The sequence below is a fragment of the Ischnura elegans genome, chromosome 12 (genome assembly GCF_921293095.1).
Source record: "Ischnura elegans chromosome 12, ioIscEleg1.1, whole genome shotgun sequence".
In the NCBI taxonomy this organism is placed as follows: Eukaryota; Metazoa; Arthropoda; class Insecta; order Odonata; family Coenagrionidae; genus Ischnura; species Ischnura elegans.
The window spans coordinates 16,580,754-16,588,547 of NC_060257.1; positions in this window are offsets into that span (position 1 = coordinate 16,580,754).

Below are 7,794 nucleotides of genomic sequence, written 5' to 3' on the forward strand. Positions count from 1 at the left end.
GGAATAAAACCCCCTCAGAGCTCAGAGAAATTTGTTAAATGTATTTTACTTAATTGGATTAATATTGCTTATAGAATAGTATGAGGATTAATAAAATATCCCTCAGAAGGCCGTAAAACTCAACATTTTGAACCATTTATGTATCTTAATTTTTTTCTGGTGGGGGGACCCCACATCTCCCCTTACCCTGGCGGGTATACCACACCCCCAGGCACCCCAGCATTAGCTGCGCCTGAAACCCCCCCCTAGCCTTAATTCCTAATTGCGCCCCTGAATCCAGGCTCTTTAAAATAACAGAAAACATTGATGAAGTATTAAACTCATGCCGGGATTATCCGCAACACAGATAAACTGCAGCCGGGAAATCAGGAGTCTGCTGTATTTCAATTTTTCAAATCGATTTTTGACGATGTAGCTTTCCCTTTCATTTTCCTCGCTTATTGTGGACACAACCCAGTGCAGCCATTGCATGCTTTTTAATCTTCCTTATATCCTCCAATGATATGTCTAAACCCTAGACCTTTTGTTAAAATTTGAGTTTTACAAAGTTGCAATATCTTGTAAACCTGTATGTGTTACAAAACGTTTTGGGGTTTTTGTTTCTCAATGAAATGAAGACTATATGCCAACCTCGGGTCGAAATTCGTGACTCAGGCAAGGGGTAAGCACCTGGTTAAACTTTGGGTAGAATAACCCATGTATCATATCAATGAATGTAAAATGTTACATTGTTGGTTAGCGTGACAATTTAAGTGCAATATGAAGAAACTTTGGCCACTCAATTGGGGAAACAAATAAAAGCTCAGCTGCTTACACTGCCATTGTTGGCCATTGCATTTAAAAATTTAATTGTTCACTTGCACAATGGTTGTCATTTCCATGTTAATTCGACAAGAAAAACTAGTTTAAAAACTAACCATTACATTATATTCATTCATTTTTATCAGATTTCTCTGCTCTTATCCTTCAGCATAAGATCTTAGGCAAAATTAATGAAAGAGTAATCATGCCATGATAACACTACTTGGGTGATTCAGCCTGTTCTTTTCATTCCCTGGAAACTAAGTACCATATTTATTAGAATATAGTTCCCCCTTTTTTTCCAAAAATGCCCATAGTAAAAGTTAAGGGGGACTATATTTAAATGCATTTTTAATATTTTTCCCGTAACTGAAGCCTCAAAATTAGGGGGTGGGACTATATTCGGAGAAATATGGTATCAACTCATGTCTAATGCGATCCTATGAATTCAGTCATATTTTAATCAATGGTGGCAGTTAGAAATTAATACTTAAACGGCAGAACGGAGAAACCCATTACATGATCTCCAGAACCATTGCAGTGGTAAATGGCACAAATGTAGATTCAGAGGTAATACTGCCAAAGGAAAGAAGCAAGCCTTTATTTCCCTCCCACGCTGCAATTCCCAAGGATGATGAAGACAAGGCATGAGACAAGCCAAGAATTAAGTTCTCTCCAAGAGCAATGTTTCCTTGGGTTGATGAAACCACAATCACTACCCTGCCATCAAACTTGCCACCTAGGAATTAACTGTGGAAAAGAGTACTATAAGAGCTATTAAAATTTTAAGGCGATAGGAGAGTTAGAATGGTGAATCAGCCTCGGTAAAATAATTCAATGAATCTCAGCTCAAATGTAGGCCTTGGTAAGTTGATGAACCATGCAAAATATTTAACAAATATATTCAAATGTTGTTCCTAATTTGTTTGAGTTAATCCCGCCCTATAGAATGATTTTTGTATGTCTTTTGTTTGTTTCATTGAATTGTGGGTAAAAAGAATGTGAATAAGTGAATATAAAATGTTAACTCGTTGGACTAACTGCTAGAGTTCTATTTCTGAAGTGAACCGAAATTTAAAACGTAAAAGTAATGCTAGAGAGGATTCTAGCGTCGTATTTTAACAGGTCATGGGCCAGACACGCTAGTTAGTTCAGAAGTTGGATGCAGTTGCAAGTGAAGTATCCAAGAAATAATTCGTGAAAGACCGACCACATGGGGATGCCGATTTTAGATGGACTTATTGTTCAGATTAAGTCCAGCTTTTGCTACTAAGTTCCCTTTTTCTATGTGCTTTGAGTGAACTGGAGAATTTGACGTATCTTGGGAAGAGGTATTTCTTAGCGGAAATATAATTGCGTCGAGAATGGAGTCAGCACAGGCAGGCCTGGGGGCGGGAACGATGCCTTCAATTAAGAAGCTGATTGGCAGAAGCAACTACAGCAACTGAAAATGAAATGACTAAGTAATTTAGTTGCTATTTTCTGATTTATTAACTTTAGGTGTGTGAGCTGCACTTCACATCGAGTGATGTCAGAAAAGAATCTGTGGCCTTGCACGAGAAGTTGGGGAGATAATTCGTGTTGAATTAAAGGTGCCGAGACTGGGGGAAGGTGCCATTTCTTCAGTTACCAAACTATCATTCAGAAGACAGAAAGGCAGTGGAATAAGTTCCATATATATAACAATGGTGGATGTGGATTTGTTTTTTTTTTTAAGTGGATGATGTGACGATGTGGCAATAGACATTCGTTGGAGAAACTATTGAAGATAGTTAGTATGGCTTCTGCCAATGCACTTAAAATAATTTTTGATCAAAAGAGAAAGACAGTATTTGTTTCAGCAAAGTAGTTCATGGTAACAAGAGAGAATTGCAACTATTATTGTGATTGAATAATGACAATATAAAATATCTGTATTTTAATTCTGTGTTTTTTTCTTTCCTGCCACTAAAATTCATTGTGGTGATGTCTTCATGCATGGTAAGAGCTGAGATGTGATTTAAGAGATATTATATTCTTTATACATATTTTTATGCTGGTGATTTGGCAGGACTTTCAAATTTTTATTAGATTGATACATCTACTGAAGTGACGCATTGAAACTTACGGTAGTTATTGTTAATATGGCAATTTGCAATATGATGTGGAAGCAACATGCCAGGTTGCATAGGCTGCCATGATATGTTTTTATTTATGTTTTATTAAATAGTTTGTTTATGGTTGATTGTTGTTAGGAAAAAGATTAGTTTGTGGTGAATATAAAAAGGTGTATGGTGTGCTGTGCTTATATACTAATTAAACTGTTCACAATCTGAACCAAAGGACTCTTTAAGAATATATATTTCATCAGTTATAACTACCGTTGTGTGCACAGAGAATCATTTAAGCCTTTTCTGGCGACATCGTTATCGGACGACGGTAATCTTCACTTGAAATACAGTTGTTTGTCTGTGTACCTATGAAATTATCTTTATTTTAAGGTGTTTATCCGGTATTGCCTGGCTGAGGATGTGGTCATTCGCGGAAACCTACCGCTGTGACTACAATTTTTATTCATTCAAGCATGGGCTGTTTTGACTTCACTCATCATATAACATTGGTATGAAAGACAGAATGGATGTCATTGGGTTGCATATGTTCTAAATGTGGTTGTGGGAATAGTTTACTGTGTCGACAGAGAATGGTATCCTAGGTATTAAAGGGTTTGCAAATTGAGTGATTCTGGTTGGAGGAAGGAAGTAGAATGGTGTGACAAGTTGCTGCAAAGTAGATATCATCCTTGTTGGTATACATTCATTTTCTAAGGAAAAATATTTAAAAATTTTATCTATGTCATGCGCCTTTCCAAACTTAATCAGAAAAAATTTTGTATTCTCTGATTTATATTTGTTGTAAATATCTCTGAATCAAGTGGACCTCTCACTATCTCTCTCCCTCCCTCTCTCATAGACCTCCCAGTCAACACAACAATTATGGCCACAGTGTGGCCGAACTGTGGTTTACCTGTGGCAACTATGGCTATGGCTAGCCACAGCTTGCCATACTATGGCCAGACTGTGGTTGCCATATGGCAAGCCATAGTGTGGCTTGCCAAAATCATATGCAACTATGGCCACACTTTGGAAAGCCACAGCTGCCACAGATGATAAAGTTTGTTTACGGTTGCTATAGATGCAGACTTGTTGATGAGTTATCAAAATGAGAGTTGGTTGATTTCATTGATATAAAGAAAGAATAATATGTATTAAAGGCTTCCACATTATTTAAGGATTTAATCTATTTCGGCGTCTTTCCGTGAGTACTGTGATGTTAAAATGTGGGGAAGATAAGATAGACTACCGTAAATGTTGTAATGACTAAATATGTGATTTTACCTGTTACAGATTGGTCCATAAGCCTAGCTAAAATAACTTGAGGTGGATGTGTAACATGTTACTGTCTCAAATCCAAGGCAATATTGTAATACTAGCTAATCTGCAATGTTGTTATGTTTTTTTAGTGGCTAACCTAGGCGATCATTAATGGTTATATTATGTTATTTATGGTGAATTTACTGCAATAATAAAGTACTTACAAACATCATTTACTAAGTAGGAACTTTTATTTGCATTTACCTTTCTGATACTCTATATCGCAAAGTGCTACTTGGGGTATGGGGTGCCAACCAGAGGGCATTTTAACGTATTTATTATTTAAATTGATGGTAAATTAAAATTTTTGGTTTGCATCTAATTTTCCAAAAAATCATTATTTTTGCATTGATGGGCATAGCTAGGATTGAAGGAGGCATAATAATACTAGTAAAAAGGAATTATTATATGTATAAATATTAATATATTAGTAGTGGAGCATTGTGACTAGCCAAAATATTTATATCCACAACTAGCCAAAGTATATATCTATATAAAGTATATAAGTGACTAGCCAAATATATTATATATCCACACTAAAGCCACATTATGGCTAGCCACAGTGTGGCCAGGGGTCAAAACCATAATGGCAACCCACAATGGCCATAATGCCTTGCCACAGTATGGCCATAATTGTTGTGTTGACTGGGATGTGCCTTTAAATTCAGCTAGAATTTATGAAAAAAATCAGCCATATGACACATCGATCCATACAGCACCTCATAAATTACATTAGTAATAACCTTCTTCTACTGAAATATTAGTAGCTATCTTTTATTATGCCATTTTCTATTACAATGACTATCTATTCCATGGTTGCATTGGGGACTTCACTCCATATGGATAGAGATATTAATTTATGGCGTATGAAACAGCATATAGGATGATTTACTTTTATGTATTAAAACCTTATTTTTAAAACATCGGCTCTACATATTCGTGATACCCCCTTTGAGGTGGAAAAACTACATTTCCAGTCTGCTTTAACAGATGATTGGTATCGTCTGAATACATAAAATCCTCATCGTTTAAGGGGTTTGGTAGGTCATTAATGTAAAACAGAAATAGCTGTGGCCCCAGGATGGAGCCTTTGGGGAACCCCTCTGATAACCTCCAGGTACGAGGACGACCATTTCTTCATTTTTCCACAAGAAATATGTAGTTACATATTACATTCTCATTATCATTAATTAATTCTGTTACAATACTTCTTAGTCCATAGCACTGGAGTTAACATGGTCAACAGAGTCAAAAACTTTTCTAAGATATAACAGATGCTAATTATATTTGCATTATCATCTATGCCATCAAGAACAGAGTCAATAAATATGTATACAGCAAGCTCACCAGAAAGTCCTTTTATAGAGCCAAATTGGGACTCTACTTAATTTAACTTCCCTTTTCACATATTGGACAAAGGTAAATGTTATTAGAAGCTGAGATGACTGGGTATTGTCCTCTAGGTAGTTGGGGAGCAAGATTTGGATGAAATGTCATTTCAAGGAAGATAAGAAAATGATGATTGAAATGATTGGCTATATCATTGGGCTAAGACAACTTTCAAATAAGGTCCTTTTCAAGAAGGACAGGGTTATTAGAAATTTTTTACTGTGATTAACCGGGGTAGTTGTTGATAAATTCCCATGCTGATTTGGATTATTTTTAGAATAAGATATATTTTTTGCATTAAAATTTATTTTAGCATTAATTATTAATGTGTAGAAGTACTTTTTACAATCGGAACTTACCATTTACTATATTTGTATTAGTACTATTTACTATTGGAGCTCTGTTGTTTTATCTTATATCATTGGTATCTTGACCCAATATGAACTTAAATTCCCTTGATATAGAAGAAGTATCTGGGGTTACGCAAGATATGCACTGTTGCATTCTTGATTTGGTTGCTTGCAGAGGAATGCAACCACTGAAAGCAATAAGAACTCACTAACAACAAGATAAATATAATAATAATAACAATGTCGTCTTTATTTCACAGGTGAATTTAGGTCTAGATAGTCCTCTCTTACGATTAACTTGTTTGACAATCACATACATCCATGTCCTGGATGGTGGTCAAATCACCCAGGCGGGATTCATACCCGCGACTTCTAGGTTAGCAGTCGGGGACTTTACCCCGGCGCCACTGAGGCTAGCTATATAGTCCTCTTTATTCAGAGATGCCTAACATATATCATTAATGAGCATCAAAGTTTTTCTGGTTAAGGTTGGAAAGGATGGATGAAATTGTTAAATATTTTCCTCTTGGTAAAAAATATAGACCAACAATTATTATTTAAAATATGTTAGGGTGAAAACTATTGCTGAGGCATAAAATATCAGTGAATTCTTTCATTTACCATAGGAATTATTAAAGGGTAGCCAAAATTGAGTTTCATGGAGTAAACGATATATTCAGATTATTTTAATGATGTGGTGATCAATGTAACCAATGCAGGCCATATTAAGTTTCGTGGGCTAGCCAATTTGGGATTTTGAGGGGTAGCCAACATTGACCCTCACCTATTGTACCATGCCACAAGTAAATACCTGTTGTTTTATATATATTATTTTGTTGCCAAGATTCCTGCTTGGATTAATTTTGAATCTTTCAAATCCTTTGTTAAAATGTTTTATATTGGTAGATACAAACCAAGAGTCTCTAATTTTGTAACCATGACCTGTTTATTTATTCCTTCCATTTATTCTCCAAATCTTCTGTATGATCCTAGTGTTTTTGTGTAGCACTTGATTTGTTGCCTCTGTGCCATTCTTGAGTTAATCAAGGAATAATCAATTCAGTTTCTGTTTTGTATGGATAATATCAGGTTTTTAAAGATAGTTTTTGCAGCCAATTTATTGTGGATGATATGCCATTCCTATTTGCAATTCACCTGGTATGATATCATGTGTGCTTGATGCCACATTGCCATGGGTTTTTTTATTTGATAATGTCTACTGTTACTTCAACATCTCATTTATTTTTTGTACAGGCATCCCCCGAGTTACGTAAGAGATGCGTTCCGGCAGACTCTGCGTAAGTCGAAATTTACGTAAGTCGAACCTTTGCGTTAGTGCTTCAGAGATTTCGATCGGCGCGGTGAAATTCTCAGCAGAGAAATGCGCGGTAAATTCTCGGTGAAGTTTCATTCAATTCACTGCGATATCATGAACTCTACCGCGTATTCTTACGTTATTAGATACAAAATCGGTAAACATTAATATAGTCTGACAGTTGCATCTCGAGCATTGCCAATCAAATTGCGTAATATTATTCCCAGAGTTGACTGATTGCGTGGATTCGGGAAAGTACGGTATCTCAACGCTACATTACTAAACTGAATACTTAAATTGATTCATTATGTTATTCTGCGATCTAAGGGCCCAAAGAATGCATTGTCTACCAACCTTTAATCATTATATCTTCTGCCTTTTATGTATTACGTTGACCGATGAATCTGGTGGTTTCACTGTCACAGTTAATACACGTAGGAGGAGAGTCTAGGATTACGAGCAAATAACACACAAAAAAATACCAGTAAATTACTATATTCTTAGATACATTCACACGCACATACCCTCA